The following is a 20,402-nucleotide window of genomic DNA, read 5'->3' as shown; positions in this document are numbered from 1 at the left end:
TCGAATGTTAATCAGCAGGTGTATGCTTAAAACTGACTTGTAAGAAATACTAGGTTATGAGTTACCATGGATTGACGACCATTCCCATAGAGTTTTACGTCGATTTCCCACAAATTATATCTACAGTTTGGGAGACTAGAGTGGAAGACAGTGACAGAGAGTGTGAGATGTGATCCTTGACCTTATGCTGGCATGGAATCCAGGCTATGTTGCTTTGTTTCCTTGCCTCGTAGTTCACAGCCAGAGAAACTGGCTCTGTCTGAATTATTTAACTCATCCTTTAAGGTAGTTACAAGGAGTTCTTATTGAACTGAATGACTTACAAATTTAGGTCTTACATATTTTTGTTCCTTATTTTCCCTTTTACCAAAGATAGAAGTACCTCCTGGGTCTTTGGTTCTGCCCGCCGGTTTTTGTTTTGTTTTGTTTTTTTAAATAATCCCCACTCTAGATACCTCATTCTGCCACTGCCTGTCGTAATATGATTTATCTTTTAAAAATTAAATCCTCATTATAGTTCTCTCATGCATGTCTTCCTCAGAATGTTTAGTTGGTACAGAGCTGGAGGAGGGGAGGAAGGCAGGGAGAGAGGAAAGAAGAAAGGAATTCTGTTTGGACACTGTACTAACAAGTCATGTTAGATTTGATTTAATTGTATCTGAATTTTTAATATTGTGTTTTTTCTCAAATATCGAAAGATGCTTCTTATAGTAAAATTTATATAACATAAAATTTATCATTTTAACCATTTTTAAATGTACAGTTCATTGGCATTACGTACCTTCAGAATGTTGCACAACCATCACCACTGTCCATTTCCAGAACTACTTCGTTATCCCAGACAGAAACTACCCATTAAAAAATAACTCCTCGTTTCCTCCCAGCCCCTAGAAATCTCTATTCTTTCTGTCTCTGTGAATTTCCCTATTTTAGATTCCTTACATAAGTGGAATCATGCAATATTTGTCTTTTTGTGACTGACTTATTTCATGTAGCTTAATGTTTTTAAGGTTCGTCCATGTTGTAGCATGTGGTAGACCTCTATACATTTTTATGGCTGAATAAGATTCCATTATAAGTACATAACATTTTTAAATATCTAATCATCTGTTAATGAACATTTAGGTTGTTTCCGCCTTTTGGCTATTTTGAATAGGGCTGCTCTGAACATCGATGTATAGGTATCTGTTTGAGTCCCTGCTTTCAGTTCTTTTGGATATATACCTAGGGATGGAATTGCTGGTTCATATGGTCATTCTGTGTTAACTTTTTGAGGGCCTGCCTGTTTTCCCCTGTGACTATTCCATTTTAAATTCACACTAGCAGTGCACAAGTTTTCCAATTTCTCCACATTCTCACTTGTTGTTACTACTTGTTATAACAGGTAATATTCCATCGTGTGTATATACCATATTTTGCTTATTCATTCATCTGTTGATAAACACTTAGCTTACTTCCACATTTTAGCTATTGTGAATAATACTGCTATGAATAAGGGTATACAAAGGGTATATCAAGACTCTGCTTTCAATTCTTTTGAGTGTATACCCAGAATTGGAATCACTGGGTGTTACTGTAATTCTGTTTAATTTTTTTGAGTAACCTCCATACCGTTTTTCAGAGTTGCTATACCATTTTACATTCCCACCAACAGTGCACAAGGGTCCCAATTTCTCCACATCTTCACCAACTCTTGTCTTTTGGTTTTTGACAGTAGCCGTCCTGACAGGTGTGAGGTGATATCTCACTGTGGTTTTGATTTGCATTTTCCTAATGATTATTGGTGTTGAGCATCTTTTCATGTGTTTGTTGGTTATTCCTATATCTTCTTTGGAGAAATGTCTGTTCTAGTCTATTGCCCACTTTTGAATCAGATTTTTTTGTTGTTGTTGAGTTTTAGAAGTTCTCTGTACATTCTGGATATTAATCTCTTATCCGATATATGATTTGCAGATATTTTCTTATATTCTCTGGGTTGACTTTTTACTCTGTGGATAGTGTCTTTTGATGTACAAAGTTTTGAAATTTTCATAAAATCTAATTTGTCTGTTCTTTTGCTACCTCCACCTTTGGTGTCATGTCCAAGAAATTATTGCCAAATCCAGAGTTATGAAGCTTTTGTCCTACATTTTCTTCAAAGAGTTTTATTGTTCTAGGTCTTCTATGTTGGTCCTTGATCCATTGCAAATTAATTTTTGTACATGGTATGAGGTATGGGTCCAACTTCATACTTTTGCATGTGGATATCCCGTTTTCTTAGCACTGTTTATTGAAAAGACTGTCCTTTCCCCATTGAATAGTCTTGAGACCCTTGTCAAAAATCTTTGACCAAACAGATAATTCAGTTAGCATTAATATAATGGCTAGGTGGAGAGTCAGAGGAGAGAAAGAGCATTTAGAGGGATTGTGTTATAAACTATAATTGTCTAACCAATGAATGTGCTGTATACTCGAAACTAATAATAAAATAAAAATTTTTAAAAAACCACTTGACCGTATATATGAGGGTTTATTTCTGGTCTATTCTATTCCATTGGTCGGAATATCTGTCTTTATGCTAGTACAGCATTGTTTTTGATTACTGTAGCTTTGTAGTAAGTTTTGAAATCAGAAGTACGAGTCTTTCAGTTTTGTTCTTTTCCAAGATTGTTTGGGCTCTCCAGGGCCCTTAGATAGTCCATGTGAATTTTAGGATGAGTTTTTCTATTTTTGCAAAAATAGTCTTAGGGATTTCAATAGGGATTGCATTGAATCTGTAGATGACTTTGGGTAGTATTGACATTTTAACAATATTCTGTCTTCCAATCCATGAACATATAATGTGTTTCCATTTATTTGTCATCTTTAATTTCTTTCAACAGCATTTTGCAGTTTTCATTGTATAAGTCTTTCACTTTCTGGATTGATTACTAAGAATTTTATTCTTTTGATGCTATTTTAAATGGAATTGTTTTTGTAATTTTCTTTTAAGATTATGTGTAGAAATACAACTGATTTTTGTGTATTGAGTTTGTATTCTGTTACTTCTCTGAATTCATTTATTCTAACAGCTTTTTTTTTTTTTTGTGGAGTCTTTAGGGTTTTCTACATATAGAATCATGTAATCTGCAAACAGAGATCATTTTACTTCTTCCTTTTTAATTTGGATACTTTTAATTTCTTTTTCTTGCTCAATTACTCTGGCTAGAACTTCGAGTACTATGTTGAATAGAAGTGGTGAAATCAGGCATCCTTGCCTTGTTCCTGATCTTAGAGAAAAAGCTTTCATTCTTTCACCACTGAATATGATGCTCGCTGTGGGTTTTTAATATATGGCTTTTATTATGTTGAGGTAGTTTTATCCTATTTCTAATTTGTTGCGTGTTATTAATCATGAAGGAGTGTTGACTTTTGTTAAATATTTTTTCCGCATCAATCAAGAAGATCTTGTAATTTTTCTTCATTTTATTGAAGTGGCTTATTATACTGATCAATTTTCATATGTCAAACCATCATTGGATTCTAGGAATAAATCCCTCTGGTCATGGTGTATTCTTTTAATATGCTGCTGAATTCTTTTTGCTAGTATTCTTTTAAGGATTTTTGTATCAATGTTCCTAAGTTGTATTGGTCTGTAGTTTCCTTTTCTTGCCCTCATAGAATGAATTAGGAAGTGTCCATTTTTTTTCAGCTTCTTGGAAAAATTTGGGGATTGATGTTAGTTCTTTACACATTTGGGAGAATTCACCAGTGAAGCTGTTAGGTCCAGGACTTTTCTTTGTCTTGTGATATTTTGATTATTGATTCTATTTTCTTGTTATAGGTCTATTCAGATTTTCTATTTCTTATTTGCGATTTAATTTTGGTAGGTTTTATGTTTCAAGGAATTTATTCATTTCATCTAGGTTATCCAATTTTTCGGCATACAGTTGTTCATAGTACTCTCTTTTATTTCTCCTCTTTATTTCTATAGAATCAGTAATAATGTCCCCACTCTCATTTCTGCATTTAGTATTTTGAATCTTCTGTCTTTTTTTTTGTCCATCTAGCTAAAGGTTTGTCAATTTTGTTGATCTTTTCAGAGAACCACCTTTTGTTTCATTAATTTCTGTTTTTCTATTCTCTATTTTATTTATTTCTGCTTGAATATTTATTATTTCCTTTCTTCTGCTAGCTTTGAGTTTAGTTTGTTCTTTTTCCAATTCCTTAAGTTTCAAAGTTAAGTTGTTGACGAGATTTTTTTTTTTGTTTTTTTTTTAGCATGTTTAAAGCCATAAATTTCCCTTTTCGCACTACTCGCACTGTGTTTGATAAGTTTTGGTATGTTTTCACTTTCATTCACCTCTAAGTATTTCCTAATTTCCCTTGTGATTTCTTCTTTGATTGATTGTCTAAAGGTGTATTGTCTAATTTACAATTTTATGAATTTTCTGGTTTTTTTTTTAATTGATTTCTAACTTCATCCTATTGTGGTCAGAGAAGATACTTTGTATGACATCTGTCTTTCAAAATTTACTGAGACTTAGTTTGTCTCATATATTAATGGCCTAATACATTGGTGTACCCTAGAAAATGTCCCATGTACACTAGAGAAGAATGCGTATGCTGTTGTTGTTTAGAGTGTCCTGTATGTCTTTTAGATCTGGTTGGTTTATTATCTTATGTAAGTCCTCTGTTTCTTTACTTATCCTCTGTCTGGTTGTTCTGTCCATTTATTGTGAGCAGTGCATTGAAGTCTGCAAATTGTATTGTAAAACTATTTCTCCCTTAAGTCTGTCAGTTTTTTGCTTCATATATTTTGATGGGCTGTTAATTAGATGTGTGTTTTATAATTGTTTTATCTTCTTGCTATGTTGAACTTTTTATTAATATATAATGCCCTCCTTTATCTTGTAACCTTTTTTTGATTTACAATCTGTTTTGTCTAATATTAGTATATCCACCCCTGTTTTTTTTTTTTTTTTTTTTGGTTACTATTTGTATGGAATATCTTTTTCCATTTTTTCACTTTTACCCTGTTTGTATCTTTGGATCTCAAGTGAGTCTCTTGTAGACAGCATATAGTTGGCTCATGTGTTCTATCAGCTCTGTCAATCTTTGTCTTTTGATTGGGAAGTTTAATTAAATTACATTTAAAGTAATTGCTGATAAGAAGGGACTTTTGTTATTGTGCTATTTATTTTCTGTGTACCCTACAGCTTATTTTGTCTCTAATTTCCTGCATTACTGACTTCTTTTGTGTTTAGTTGTTTTTTGTAGTGAAATGGTTAAATTTCTCATTTCCTTTTGTGTATATTTGATAACTATTTTCTTGTGATTACCATGGGGATTACATTTAACATCATAAAGTTATAATACTCTAATTTGATTTTATATCCGTTTAACTTCAATAACATATAAAAACTGCTCCTTTACAGCTGTTTCCACCACTTTTGCTTGTTATTGCTACAAAATTACATCTTTATAAATTTGTGCCAAAAATATAAACTAACAATTCTTAAAATACATAAATCTCCTAAATTATATAGAAAATAATATTTGGAGTTACATGGCAAATTTACAGTAATAATAGGTTTTCCACTAATAATTTTTTCTTTAAATGTTATTAGTCTCTTAAATCATGTAGAAAACAAGCACAAAGTACAGTTACAAACCACTGTTACAATAATTACATCTATTATAATTGCCTATGTATTTACCGTTATTGAGATGTTTATTCATACAGCATTGAGTTTCTGCCTCGTGTTTTTTCATTTCATTTTGCAGGATTCCCTTGAGCATTTCTTGCAGGGCCAGTCTAGTGGTCATGAACTCCTTCAACTTTTGTTTATCTAGGAATGTCTTAATTTCTCTCTAACTTTTGAAGGACAGTTCTGCCAGTTATAGAATTCTTTGCTGACTTTGTAATCACTTGGAATATATCGGCCCACTGTCTTCTGGCTTCCAAAGTTTCTAATGAGAAGTCTGCTGTTATTGTTACTGGGGATCCTTTGTATGTAATGGTTCACTTCTCTCTTGCTGTGTTCAGGATTCTCTTTTTGTCTTTTGAATGTTTGATTATAATGTGTCTCGGTGTGGGTTTCTTTGAGTTCAAATTACGTAGAGTTTCTTGAACTTCTTCGAAGTATATGTTCATTTCTCTTCAGATTGGGGAAGTTTCAGCCATTATTTCTTCAAATACTCTCTCTTCTTTCTCTATTTCTTATCCTTTGAGACTTCCATGATGCATCTTTTGGTCCACTTCATGGTATCTTATTGGTCCCTTAGGCTCTGATCGCTTTTCTTCAACCTATTTTCTTTCTGTTCCTCAGCCTCAAAAATATCCATTGTCATATGTTAAAGTTCACTGATTCTTTCTTCTGCCTGCTCAAATCTGCCTTTGAATCCACCTAGTGAATTTTTCATTCTGTTGTACTTTTCAGCTCTGGAATATTTTTGGTTTCTTTTAATATTTCCATTTTGTGCACACATTGTTTGCTTGACTTTCTCCACATCTCCTTTTAGTTCTTTGGGCATCTTTAAGACAGTCGCTTTAAAGTCTTTGTGTAGTATATCTGCCATTAGGTCTTTTTCAGAGGCAGTTTCTGTTGGTTTATTTTTTTCCTTTGAATATATTATCCTTTCCTGTTTATTTGTATGCTTTGTGATTTTTTTTGTTGTTTTTGAACACTGGACATTTGAATCTAATAATGTGGTAACTCTGGAAAACAAATTCTTCCCCTTCTCCAGTATTCGTTTTTTGTTATTTTTGTAGCCCATCTCAGTGCTGAGGATTAACCTTAAATATAATCTTAATATCTTCTCAGCTCTTTTCTGAGACTTTTCTTTGGTATGCATAGTAGCTTTCTAATTTTTTTTCCTTGCATATGCAGTTGTTTTTGAATGTCCTAGTCTTCAATGTCTGGCTCTTCAAAGAGTAAAAAGTGAAAAATTGTGGTGGGAGAAGGGCTTTGGTCCTTTAAATTCTCTGGAAGTCACTTCAGCCAGAGGAGGAGGGCCTCACAACAGTGAAGGTAGGTGCAACACCAGTGGCTATCAGCTTCTTTGTACCTCATTGATCAGATGCAGCAGTCAGAGCATACATCCCCAATATTTGGAGGACTGAGTCGTTTTTGCCTACTCTAGGTCCTTCAGATGGTGTGTGCCAGGAACTATGCACAGCTGCCTGCCATTTGGTGGGGGTAGGGGATAGGTAGCTGCTAAGAGCTGAACATGACTTAAATTAGTCTCAATTTTCAGTCTTGCAAGTCTTTCCATGGAAGTTGCAGGCCTTCAACAGACTCCAGAGTGCCAAGATAGTTATATCAGACAGATTGTGCCAGTGTAGTTGTTTTCTAAGTGGAGAGACAGAATCCTGGGGCTTCCTACTCTACCATCTTCCCAGAGTCATCTCCTCTTGGTCCAGTTTTGAATTGGGGTACTTGCTTTTTTGTTGTTGAGTTATAGGAATTCTTTGCATATTCTGGATATTAATCACTTATCAGATATGTGACTTGCAGTATTTTCTCTTATTCTGTGGGTTGTCTTTTCATTCTTTTGATAATGTTCACATGCTTTCCAACTATAATAGTTATACATAAATGTGAAAGCAGATTAATGTAATAAAAAGCAAGCAGCAAGCAAAAGCCTAGCTATCTGAGTACATGATAATATTGCTGCTATTGAAGGCTCCCAGAAGAAGACATGATGACCAAAGTCTCTTAGTAGCAGTCTGCTTTCAGTTTCCCTGGGAAGTCAGTGGGCAAGGCCATGAGTGAATCTGGGGGAAATGTAGGGCTTCCTACAGTCATGGCAACTGACACAGAGTGGAGTCAGATATTGGTCATTCATATATTTTTCCTCCATGTTGCTTCCCAAAATTTATTGATAACCTACATATGCTGGTTTTCTTATATATCTCTATCCACTTTGACTCAGCACTGTTATTCTGTCCGTGGTATTCACCTGCTTTTCCCTGTCATATCTCTTCCTGTGCTAATTATGCATTTTGCAAATTGCACATTGCCCTAATGTGGCCATAACTCATGTTGGTGAGAGAAAAGCTACCCACTAGTTCAGTGAGAAACCAGATAAGATTTCACTCTGGTTATTTCTTTTGGGGGCAGGATTATGCATTACAATTCCTTCTACAAGATGTTTTTCATTATAACTCTTCAGTTTGCAACTACTGTATCCAGCTTTCTGAAGAACTTTGCCTTTTTGACTGGAATTGTCATTGTTTGTTTACAACTTGGAACTGCAGTGGTGTGCTTATGGTTTTCACTGTCAAGATGAAGAAAATTATCTTTACTCTCCCCAAACCCATACTTAGGACAGTGGGAAGAAAATACCAATGTATATTTATTGGCTCTCTCAATCTGGCAAAGACGACTTTGTGGTGATATGTGAAACTGAGTAAGTAAGCAAAAAACTTGCAATACAGATTTTCAGGAAATTGTCTTTACAATGTGAGACACAGCATAAGGTGATAGTATAAGTTTTCAGTACATGATCCTTTGTCTTTAATTCTAGTAAGTGGGAAAAAAAAAACAGAAGAAATTCTTTGGAGAATGAAAGTCATTAAGAAGTTTAGAAATAACGATGTTTTCTGACACATCTTTGTAGAAGTGCGAGGATACTGACCTTTATAGTTTTGTCTTTAATTCATAAGAGGAGTGCATAGAAGAGCCCATATTTTATGCAAGAGATCAACTCAAAACTGTAGATTTAGCACTGTCAATAGGTTGATATAAAGCAAGAATAGAGATATTAATCATGTCCTCTTTCCAATCCTAGGGTGCTCTCTCAGTTCTGAAGAAAGGATAAATTTCATGACCTCAGTATTGCACAAATAGATCCAGCCAGTATAGAATTGGGGAGGGTCTTATAAAAGAACAAGAGTTGGTCTCAGATACAGTCAATCTTTATTTAGCAAAATAAAACTGCTTTGCTGGGATAATTTTATGGTTACTGAATTTTTTTTATGTATATAATGTGTGTATACATATATGTATGACTGTGTTTATGAAATCTTGTTTATAAATAGTTGTATTTCATTGGTTAGAGAGCCAGTGTTTTTTAAAAGGTAATAAGGAAACAAGTATTTCCTCAGAGGATATTTCAGAGTTTTACTGCATTGAATAATGGTTCAGTATAAAAGAAATGAGCCATTTCTGTACCTAGCCTCAGGTTATAGAGCCTTGCAGTAATTTTTGGCCTCCCTTCAGTTACCATGAATGTGTTAGCATCTGTCCCAGAGCTAAGAATAGTTTAATATAAATTTCATACCACCACCATCCTTGCAACAAGGGAAGAAATAAAGACTTCTTCTTTCTTCGTAGATTGAAACTTCCAGGCCCTAGCCTTGACAGTCTTTTCTCTTCCAACATCTCTAAATGTCTGCACTGTTTAAAGTGTGGAGACAGCCAGGATTCAGGATTGAATTATGAGCTCATAGGACTCATCTCCACCTGCCGGCATTCTGTGAACTCCTCGACCACAGCCTTCTTGCCTTTTAACTGCATCATTTACTCAGTGTTTCTTTTTTGCCTCCACTATGACTTTTCCCCTTTTTTACCTTTTCCTGTTTTCCCAGTGTATCAGTATTCTAGTTTTACCTACCCTCATTCTCAGCCTGGGCTCCATGAGCAAACATTTCGGTACTCATCAGTTCTCGCCTTTCTAGCACCCTTAAGCACCCACCGAGAACCTCAGTTATTGCGTGCCCCGAATGTTTCCCTCTGCTTCCAACTCTCTTCACTGATCCTATTAGACATTTATATTGCTCCTCCTTGATTGAGCTATCCTTATTTGTCAGGACTAAAATGTTTCCAATAATATACTAATCAAAACTTGCAATAACTTATTATTTTTATTGCCCTAGACTCCTTAACAAAAATTTTCAGAACAGTTATTTCAGACTGTTTCCATACGCTTCAAACCTACATTCATTTTTGGATGACTGGCTTCTTATCACAGGAAAGTCAGCATGAACTTGCTTTTCTCTTCTCAGTTATTTCAGTTCCCATAACTACCTCACTATCTTAGGTTTTTCGTCAGTCTCAGTTATTTTAATAGGTATTTCTTGAATGCCTGTTCTGTTGACATTTGGTAGATGCTACATTAGAGTGGATCAGTATTCTTTACAGGATACTTGAATATACATTATTTCATGAAATCACCATCCAAGTTCATCTTGTATAGTGTTTCAGAAGAAAAATTTCCCTTTCCCAAGGCCATACTTTGTATTTGTTCTCTTACCCTTATTACCTCCCACCTCCTCAGAAACTTTGGTCTTAGACAATCTCCTTTCTCTCATCAGTTCTTTTCCTTCTTGATATAAATATCCTTAGGCCTGGCCTATTATTAAAAACCAAGCAAAGAAACAAAATCTTCCCAGACATACCCTATCTTGGAGATGCCGTTCTATCTTTTTTCTTCCACTGACTCCCTCATTCGCTTACAAATTTTTCATAAGTGTAGCCTTAAGTCTCTGACTTTTAAGTTTTCCACTATTTCCTTATTGCATACATTCTGGCTTCCTATTCTCACACTGAACTGCTTTTTACTGATTCATTAACAATTTCAACCACAGCGCCCCCCGCCCCCAAGTGCTCTTTTTACATCTGTATCTGATTACAGGCTAGTTACAGGCATATGCAGTGATTCTTTACCCTCGAAGACAACCAGTCATCTGAGGTCTTGGCACTGTGGCTCGGGACAACTGGCTCTGGTTGCTGGGCAGTGGGTGAACAAGATGAGCCAAACGCAGAGGCTATCAGGAACTCTCAGTCCTTGGGGAAGGTGAAGAAGTGCCCCTGGGACCTCTAGACATGAGCCTTTAGGACCACATAGGTGACAGGGAACTATTATTTTCTATGATTCATCACCTTCCTTCTGTGGTTACTTGTTTGTGGGGTGAGGCCACTGGCAAAAGTACTTCTGCCTTTTCCTCATGCCCCCACAGGTGAGCCCAACCTCTCTGAAATACCTACAACTTCCAGTTAGGCAAAGTGCAGGCTAGTTCATCATCACATGGAGCTTGTGCTGTTCTGGTTGGCTTGCTGGGCTCATATTTTTTAAGGTGCCCTCATAATGTCATATGATGCAGACCAGGGGTGTGTTCCCCCACAAACATCAGAAGGCAGCCACAGGAGCTGGTTAGTTTTGAATACCCTTTCCAGATATGAGAAATTAGACAATTGTATTGTTACCTCCATCTTTAAGTTATCTTGGGGACATCGTTAAATATATGTCAGAGCTCCAAGGTTCTGCATGAGGAATTTTCCACCTCATTTGGGGAACAGTAGTGTATCTAAAATTTTAATTGCAGTCATCATTCCCAACAATGTAGCTCAGAGGCAGATGATGAATAGTGATAATGACTCTTCCTGGTAAACAGGATTGTTTTTGCTCTGGCCCCCTAGCCCTACATATCTAGGTGGAACATACACACACACAATGGCGAGAGCCTATTACAGTGCCGTGTGCGCTGAAGAAAATAAATAGTTATTGAATTAGTACATGACAAAAATAAATGAATGCTTGAGGACTAGGGGTACCTCGGTGTCATATGTGACTGGAAAACAGCATAGAGGAAGAAAGCCAGTGGTGATAAGAGAAAGTAAAGAAAAGTAAATGGGTTAAGATAAAAAAAAAAAGAGTAAACATCAGAGCCAGATACATTGAAAAGAAATTTAATGAGAAAGTTAGAATTAGCCAAGGTGATTCCGATGGAAAGTTATAAAATAGAACAAGCATTGCCTGAGTCATCAGATTAGATAAGATGGTTGTCTTTTCAGGAAAGGATGGGTCTTCATCCAGGAACTTATGTTTCTTGTCAAATATCAGGAGTAGAAAATGCAAATTCAGAACAGGAAAAAGGAATTTTTTTTAAAAACTCAGATAAATGATTCTATTCTAGGGAAAAGTCAGAGCAGGAGAAGAGCGTTTATTACAGATGGAAAAGGTGAGAGAGGATGAGTATCATGATCAGGAGCTAGTCCCTTGCCCTTGCTCAGGCCTGCAGTGGCTATGACTGGTATGACTTGGTTTGCTGAAGAATCTGGGCTGTCCCCAGACATGCCTTATATCTCAGACTTCGATTATTTCATCTACGTCTTTGGAGCTGAATATGTGCCGCTAAAGGGTTCCTCTTAAAAATGCAATTCTTTGCCTGGGAGGGTAACCTATTATTAACATGGATTAGGGATTTAATTAGCTTAAGTGACTTAACAGAGAAGCAGATCCTGGTTCTACAACTCCTTGTGTGACATGGTTAGTTCTCTCCACCTCATTTTTCAGATCAGATGGTCGTTCTGGATTTCCTCAGTAATATTTATTGAGTGGGTACTGTGTGCCAGAGATTGTTTTGGATCCTGGAAAAACAACAGTGAACAAAACAGACTAAACTCCCAGCCCTCGTAGAGCTCACATACTGGTGCGTATGTAGGGAGGGCAGACAATAAATGAATGAGTAAACAGTAGTATTTCAGGTTATGGTTTAGATTTGGAAGAAAAAAATCAGGAAGGAGGATGGAGGAATGTTAGGGTGGGGAGATGGTGGTGATGGCAATTTTAGATAGTGTGGTTAGGGACAGCCTCTCTGAGAAGCTGACGTTTGAAGGAGGTGAGGGAACAAGAAGCCTTGTGGTCGTCTGCAGGAAAAGCACTCAGACAGAGGGAATAACAATGCAGTGGACCTGAGGCCATGTCTAAGGGAAGCAAGGAGTCCCTGCAGCCCTTGCTGAAGGAAGGGAGAACAGCAGGAGAAAAGATCTGAGGAAAGCTGGAACAGACTCCGTAGGGCCTCAGGGTCCATCAGAAGGACTTTGTCCTTACTCCAGATGAGATAAGACCTTGGAGGGGTTTAAGCATCAGAGTGGTGTGACTTTGAGAGAACAAGGGTAACAACTGGGAGACCACTTGGAAGGTTGTTCATAGCTTGGACTGGAGTGATAATGATGGAGGAGGTATCACATTCTGGATATGTTTTGAAGGGAGAGGACACAGAAAGACACACATGGGAGAAGGCCATATGTAGATGGAGACAGCAATTGTAATGATGTGGCCACAAACCAAGGAATACTAGGAGCTGGAAGAGGCAGAGGAAGATCCTCCCCTTGAGCCTTTGGAAAAGTATGGGTAGCTGACACCTTGATTTCAGACTTCTGGCTCTAGAATTGTGAGAGAATAAATTTCTGTTGTTTTAAACCACCAGATTTGTGGTAAATTGTTGTGGCAGCCCTGGGAAGCTCATACAGATGCCTAGCAGACATCAACATGGGGAAGTTGAACTGACCAATCAATCTGGATTTCAGGGAAAAGATCTCGGCCACAGATATAATATGGCAAGTCTTTAGTATAGAGGTGATGTTTAAAAGCAATGAGAGTGGATGAGATCCCCAGGAGAGTGTCTTGAGAATAGAATAGGCCCAAAGACCGAGTCCTGTGGCTCTATGTTTGGAGATCAGGCAGGTTAGGGGGATTTAGGAAGACCAGCTGGTGAGCTCATTGGGCCGAAGTCTGGGGGGAAGCCTTGACTCTTTCTCCCTTTCTGAGTATCAAGGGGGGAAATGATGTATTGAGTTCGAGACCTCCCACTTCTAAGGCACTCAGTTAGCTTTTGTTCTGTACTAACCTCAGATGTCTTCTATCAGAGAACATTTTATATTAGGGGAGGATGAAAGAATAGGGGGGACCTTTTATATTGTTCAAGAACAAGTTGCCATAATACTTACTGGAGCAGCATAGAAGCTGTGTCTTTTGTCCTTTTCTCACTCCAAAAGAGAGAATATACCAGATCAAAGGAGAAATTAGAATCAATTAGAGAGATATGGTTTTTCAAATAGTCATAGCAGTTTGAGACTAGAAGGGGCTTAATGTGGTAATGTGTGTAAGCTCAGCATACAGCTCTACATATAATGGGTGAGCAAATTATGTCATTATTAGTTAATGGCTATTTTCTAATCCCAAACTTCCATTTTACAGATTAAGAAATTGAGACTCAAGGTATTCAGGAACCAACAGTAATTCCCTTAAACTACACAGAAACAAAGAGAAGTCAGGGGAAAGTCTTCCGTTTGCCACGTTAAGCCCTCTGCTTTCTGGTTCCTACTCCATTTCAGTGCCTCAGCCACCACCCTCTGATGCGACCCGCTCAGTGCTTCCAGTCACCTCTCCTCCTCTGAGCACGCCGTCAGTCCCTCTCCGTCCCATACTCTCCCATGTATGCTTCGGCTGCAGTCTCTTCCACTTCCTCTCCCGCTACCCATGTCCTTGCTCATTTTCACAGCTCTAACAACACCTGTGAACTCTTCTGACCTCTCTGTATTACTCTCTTCTTTGAAATTCTCTAGTATGATTCCCAGGACACTGCCTGGATATTGCAGCTGCTAAAGTGGTAGTGAGTGAAATGCTCTTGGCTTCCAGCACCCCCCTCACCCGCCCCCAGCAACATTGTCTGTATTGCAGAGCAGAAACTGCTGGGCGAATATTGAGGGAAGCAGCTCAGGGGCTGCACTGTGTGTGTGTGTGTGTGTGTGTGTGTGTACACACATGTACGTACACCTTTGGGTTCTCAGGTAGAGGAAAAGTACTTTTTTTTTTTTTTTGCTTGGCTGCTGCCCTGATGAAACCCTGCTAACAAGTTGTGTGTTGTGTCTGGGATGGCCTGTGTGACATTTGCCATCATTTATTACCTCGTTGTAAAAAGACCTTGCAAGGCTTTAAAGTTAGATCCCTCTCATAACATCTGAATTAAAATAGCGTCATATCCCTATTTGTATGGATAACTTTAATAATCCAATAGTTTATTTATTTTGGTAAGATTTTTATTCTCCTGAAGTTTTTGCATGAGGATAAACTTAGGATAACCCAGGAAAAGAGAAAATTGATTTCTTGCAAGAAAGATACTGATAACAGTGGTGTGTGCCGGCAGGAACCAGTATCTTTTCAGATCGTCACTTTCTTGCTTCAAGGGCTGATAAATACTAGTGTCCTTGGTGACAGTAATGAGGGATTCGTCCTCTTGTATTTACCTTTGCTCTTCTGTCTCAAATTGTATTTACCTTGTCAATAGACAATCTAGATTGTTTTCCTCTACTTTAATATGTATGGTAGTTGCAATTACTGTTAGGGCAGGTTGTATTATTAATTTTTTAAATTCTTAACAAAAGTTGCACAATTAGAATATCTAAAAGTAGAGTCTGAACTCTGGTTAAGGTTCATAGTAAAAGAAACATAAATTATCCTTCTATTCATATTTTCGCATCCATAAATTATTTATATATAAGGCTTTCTATCTTGTGTGTCATAAAGATGTTCATTAAAACTCAGTTAATGGATACATAATTTTATAGATTTTTTATGTACTGAACACTCGTTACAACTTTCTGAGTGAATGTATGTTTTCAGTCTCTTGAGTATTTTACTAGGAGTAGAATTACTGGATCATATGATAACTGTATGTTTAAATATTTTGAGGAGCCGTCAGACCTTTATTTCAAAGTGGTTGTACCAGTTTATATACCCACCAGCAGTGTATGAGGGTTTTATTTTTTTCACATCCTTGGCAACACATACTATTAAGTGTTTTGAATTGTAACTATCCTAGTGGCTGTGAAGTGAGTGGTATCTCAGTGTGATTTTGATTTGCTTTTCCTGTTGGCTAATGATGTAGAGCACCTTTTGATGTGCTTATGAGCCATTTGTAGATCTTCTTTGGAGAAATAACTATTGTAAGGGTGGTTTTTAAAAAATTGTTTCCTAAGATTTCTTACATCTTCTAGATATAGGCTCCTTAACAGATATATAATTTGCGAATATTTTCTTCCATTTGTGGGTTGTTTTCTCACTTTCATGATGATGTTCTCTGAATCACAAAAGTTTAAAATTGTGACATAGTACAGTTTATTTTTTTTCTTTTATTTGTGCTTTTGGTGTCATATTTAAGAAACCATTGTCTAATGTATGGTCATAAAGATTTATGCCTATGTTTTCTTCTAAGAGCTTTGTAATTTTAACTTTTACATCTAGGTCTTTGATCCATTTAGTTAATTATTGCATATGGTATAAGATAGGGCTCCAACTTCATTCTTTGGCATGTGGCTATACAGTTGTCTTGGTACCATTTATTGAAGAGACAATAGTCTTTCATTCATTGAATTGTCTTGACACCCTTGTTAAAAATCTATTGACCATAAATGTGAGAGTTTATTTCTGAACTGTCAATTCTATTTCAGTGTTTTATGTATTTATCCTTATGCTGGTGCCATGTTGTCTTGATTAGTGTGACTTAACTGCTCTCCTTTTAATACTCAAATGACAAAAAAGAGTATTTAAATTGTATTCAGTGGAATCGTCTCTTATTGCAGCAGTCCCCTGTCTTTTTGGCACCAGGACCGGTGCTCCTATGAGAATCTAAAGCCTGACGATCTGAGGTGGAGCTGAGGTGGTGATACTAGCACTGGGGAGCGGCTGCAAATACAGATGAAGCTTCGCTCCCTTGCCAGCCACTCACCTCCTGCTGTGTGGCCAGATTCCTAACAGACTACTGACTGGTACCTATCCACAGCCCTGGGACTGGGGTGTCCTGTCTTATTGGTTAGGTAATAAAGCCAGTGTAAAAGGTACAAAACAAACATAGGTGTAGATACCCTTGAAAATCCCTAGGAAGGTACTGTGTTGGAAGTGAAGCATCATTTTTCATTGGTTTGATATAGCCGGTCTTTACCTAGTTGTTTCTTTGAGGCCAACTGATGGAGTTGACTTTCATTTAGGGGCTCTGCTATTTGAAAAATACCTTTAAATACCTAGAAATAGAACCCAAAGCAGATTTATAGTACTTTTCCCAAGCTCTCATTGCACATATGCTCATCGACTGGAGACTGGCAGAATTACTTACATTATTCATTTTAATTGTCCTTTTTTCCTCTCTCGTCTACTCTCCCTTCGTCTCTGCTTCTTTCTGCTTCTCTCTCCCTCTCCTCTCCCCCTCTTGCTGCTTTTCCTCCTCTTTCTTCCCATTTCACCCCTTCCTTCTCTCTTTTAGCTTCCATCTCACGCTCCAATATACTTTGCTGAATTTCTGTATCTTTACATGGCTGTAATATGACTTATTATAATTCCAAATTAAAATGTTTACGAAACGAACCAGCTGCTGTCCCTTACCGCTTTAATTTTAGCAGTTAAAGTATCTTTGTGGCAAGCAGACATGACTTTAGGCTGCAGTAGATACCTCTAAGGATCTCGGTTGCTGGTGGCCAGGCAGCGGAAGTGATATTTTAGCCCTCTGGTGCTATTAAAGAAATAAACTCTAAGATTTCTATACACTCCATGAACTTATAAGGCATCCCCCAGTCTGCCTTTTGGTGACTTCCTTCTAGTCAATGGCCTTGTTCATGTATCTCGATTTTACCCAGATGAAGATCTTTGGAGAGGGTAGGGCAGGGGCAGAAGAGTGCCGTGAGACCTCCCTCAACACAGCCTTTACAAATGACTAGTAAGCAATTTTCTATACTTCCCAACAATTTTCTGGAGTTGAATTCTGTTCTGTCAACATTTATTGTGCCAGCATCAGATTACCAAGATCTTCAAGAAGATCACTGGCTAGTGGGAGATGGATGAACAAATAGATAATAAAAAAAAACATAGTTTGCTTATTTTCCCGATTGGAAAGAATGCGACCTAATCGTTGTTAGAAATGTTTGAAACTCAGAAAAGTATTAACAAAAAAGGAAAAGTCATCCTGTTAGCTACATTGGGGTCACGTAAAATTTTAGTTCAGAATTATTTACTCATGCCCTTTAGCTAGAAGTTGATCAGGTTCGGTTTTTACTATGGAGCATATGTTCTTATCAGGGGTGATATTACCTCCAAAGGGACAAAAATTATTTCTTGGAAGGCTAAAATCTTAGATACAATAATAATAATAGTTTGCGGCCCTCAGTGGACCACAGTGTATAAATAGATATTTAAATTTCATGGGGCGGGGGAGTGATAGGAAAAATGTCCAAAAAGGCTCCTTGAGGGGAATGCTTACTCCTGAAACTCACATGTTGAGGTCTTAACCTCTAGTACATCAGAATGTGACTGTATTTGGAGATAGGGCCTTATAGAGGTCACGAAGGTAAATGAGGTTATTAGGATGGGTGCTAACCCACTATGACTGATGTCCTTCTAAGAAAAGGAGATTAGGACAAAGACGAGCTTAGAGGAAAGACTGTGTGAAAACTAAAGAGAAAGCCGACCATCCGCAAGCCAAGGAGGGAGGCTCCAGAGGAAATCAGCCCTGGACGCCTTGGTCTGGGACTTCCAGCCCCTAGAACTATGAGGAAGTAAATTTTTGTTGTTTAAGTCACCCAGTCTCAGTACTTTGTTATGGCAATCCTAACAAACTAGTAGAGGGAGCGATGACAAAAAGGTTGAGAAACACCAATGGTGAATAACTTACAATATTTTATGTTCTTTTACTTCAAGTATGTTTCTTTCTGATTCTCTCTATTACTGCAAAATTGGTTTTTAATTTTAAAGCTTATTAATAAGTGCCATCTTCAAAGGAATTTACCCTTCTACATCAGTATCTAATTCGAAACTCAAAATTTCTTTATACAGCGATTAGGTGTTAAGATTCCTATAATACAGATGCCTCCGGGCATTATACATATCATTTCCTCTACCTGGAAAGACCCCTATCTCCTATGCGCTTCCCCTCTTCTCTGCTGTATTCTTTCAGGAACGAGCTTCCTCCAGGAGACCTTCCTCGACCCTCCAACTTGCTTCCTTCTCACTTAGTATTTTCCCGCCATCGTGTCAAGTGTGCTGTAATGTGTGTTGCCTCTTTATTGTACATTTCCTCTCCCAGACTGGCAGCCCTGTGGGTGGGAACTCCTTCTTTCAAAACTGAATTTCCAGCATCCAGCAGAGTGCAAATATATGTTGTTAATGGATGAATCAGTTAATATAGCTAATAATTTGAACTTAGTTTTTAAAGCATCTATATTCGGTTCTTTCTCAATGATACCATGCTGCTCCTCTGATAATTCATCTGAATTATTTGTCCTAGTGGGCGTGGTTTTGTCCCTGAGTATAAAATAATGCTCATGGGGTCTGCTCTCTGCACTGTGTTGCAGACCGCTTTCACATTCTGGCAGTGTGGCATGCGTAAATGCATACATGTGTACATGCGTGTATGCATACCATGTGCACATGCATATGTATGTGTGTGCGTATAATGGACTCAACCTGGACTTGTTTGCCAAAGGATATCATGCCACCTACAACAGTGAAAAAGCCTCCCATTAGTCCTTTTATGGTTTCCCAGTAACCTCTTCCTGGAGGTCATGATACACGTTCCTTCTTCTAACAATTGTCAGAGAGGGGTATTGAATAATGTTTAGGATATAACATGAAGGTAACAAGGCTGAATCCAAATTGTATGTACACCGTGATTGTAATTGTTTCATTCCTTCTTTTCACATAGACCCTGTAGATAGGGATATAAAGGTGATTAAGAAAGGCTTTTCCTTGTGTGGAATATGCAATTTATTGAAGACTAGTCTTGAAAACAGGCTAATTCTACTGCAGCAGGGTTAGTGGTACAATAGAGGTAGGAACAGGCTGCTGTGAGGCCTAATGAGCCTGGCAGCTGCTCTGCCTGGAGGTATTTTGGGAAGATGTCATATATGAGCTGGATTTTGAAAGGAGAGTAGGAATTTACCAGATGAAAAGTAGGAAAGAAATACACAAAGGTACAAATCTATGGAAAGGTGTAGTTTAAAAATGAATATATGGTAAAAAACTGAAGAGGAATATTCTGAAATAAATAGTTGAATAGCTGGTGTTTTTTGGTTATAGAATTATGAGTAGGTTTCTTTTTTGTTCTTTTTCAGAATTTCCTTTAATATTGTCGCTCTATTGTTTTCATAATTCAAAATCAAACAAAAGCCTGTGACTATTGTATCAGAGCCTTAGAGTGAATTGATTTATGTCTTATTGCTTATGTTTGTGCTTAATATAACACCCAGATTAAAACAGCAGTATTGCCCAAGCAACTACATTGTTATTAGGTTTTTTAGGAGAGAGCGCAGAGCAGGATACCACTTGGTTCCTTTTTTGATAAACAGACCCCAAGTTTCCTTTTTCTTTGAGTTTCCGTTGACTGGATCTCATCTGGGAGGCCAGGATAGGCCTGGTGGCGGAGTTGAGCAGAGAGAATTTACTCTGCATGCAGTTAGTGGAGTGTGCTCAACCAAGAAGGTGAGATAAAAGGGTGGCTGGGAGGGAACTGGGAAGGAGTGAATTTTTTTAGTTACAAGGGAAGAATCCACAGATGGAACTCTCAGAGGGCACTGGAGATCCAGAGAACGGAGTAAGAAATACGGCAGGTGAGGTGGGGCTATACAGGAAACCAAGTCTGTAGACACTTGGCTGGTGGCGGAAGGTTC

The 20,402-nt window shown here is 37.6% G+C and overlaps 1 protein-coding gene across 8 annotated transcripts in view; it reads left to right on the top strand.

The window, feature by feature from the left end:
* Positions 1–20,402, top strand: part of CRACD (capping protein inhibiting regulator of actin dynamics) — a 230,569-nt gene that overhangs the window by 9,369 nt on the left and 200,798 nt on the right. The window contains exon 1 of one of the 8 annotated variants that reach the window (XM_036227906.1): positions 19,836–20,342. The exons of the other annotated variants lie outside the window; for them this stretch is intronic. The gene's annotated coding sequence lies outside the window, so the exon portion shown is untranslated. Of the gene's footprint in view, positions 1–19,835; positions 20,343–20,402 lie in introns of those variants that run through there. 8 annotated transcript variants of the gene reach the window in all.

This window comes from Rousettus aegyptiacus, unplaced genomic scaffold (assembly GCF_014176215.1).
Source record: "Rousettus aegyptiacus isolate mRouAeg1 unplaced genomic scaffold, mRouAeg1.p scaffold_m13_p_10, whole genome shotgun sequence".
In the NCBI taxonomy this organism is placed as follows: Eukaryota; Metazoa; Chordata; class Mammalia; order Chiroptera; family Pteropodidae; genus Rousettus; species Rousettus aegyptiacus.
The sequence above is the reverse complement of the archived record's forward strand: the minus strand, read 5'-3'. Positions and strand labels throughout refer to the sequence as shown.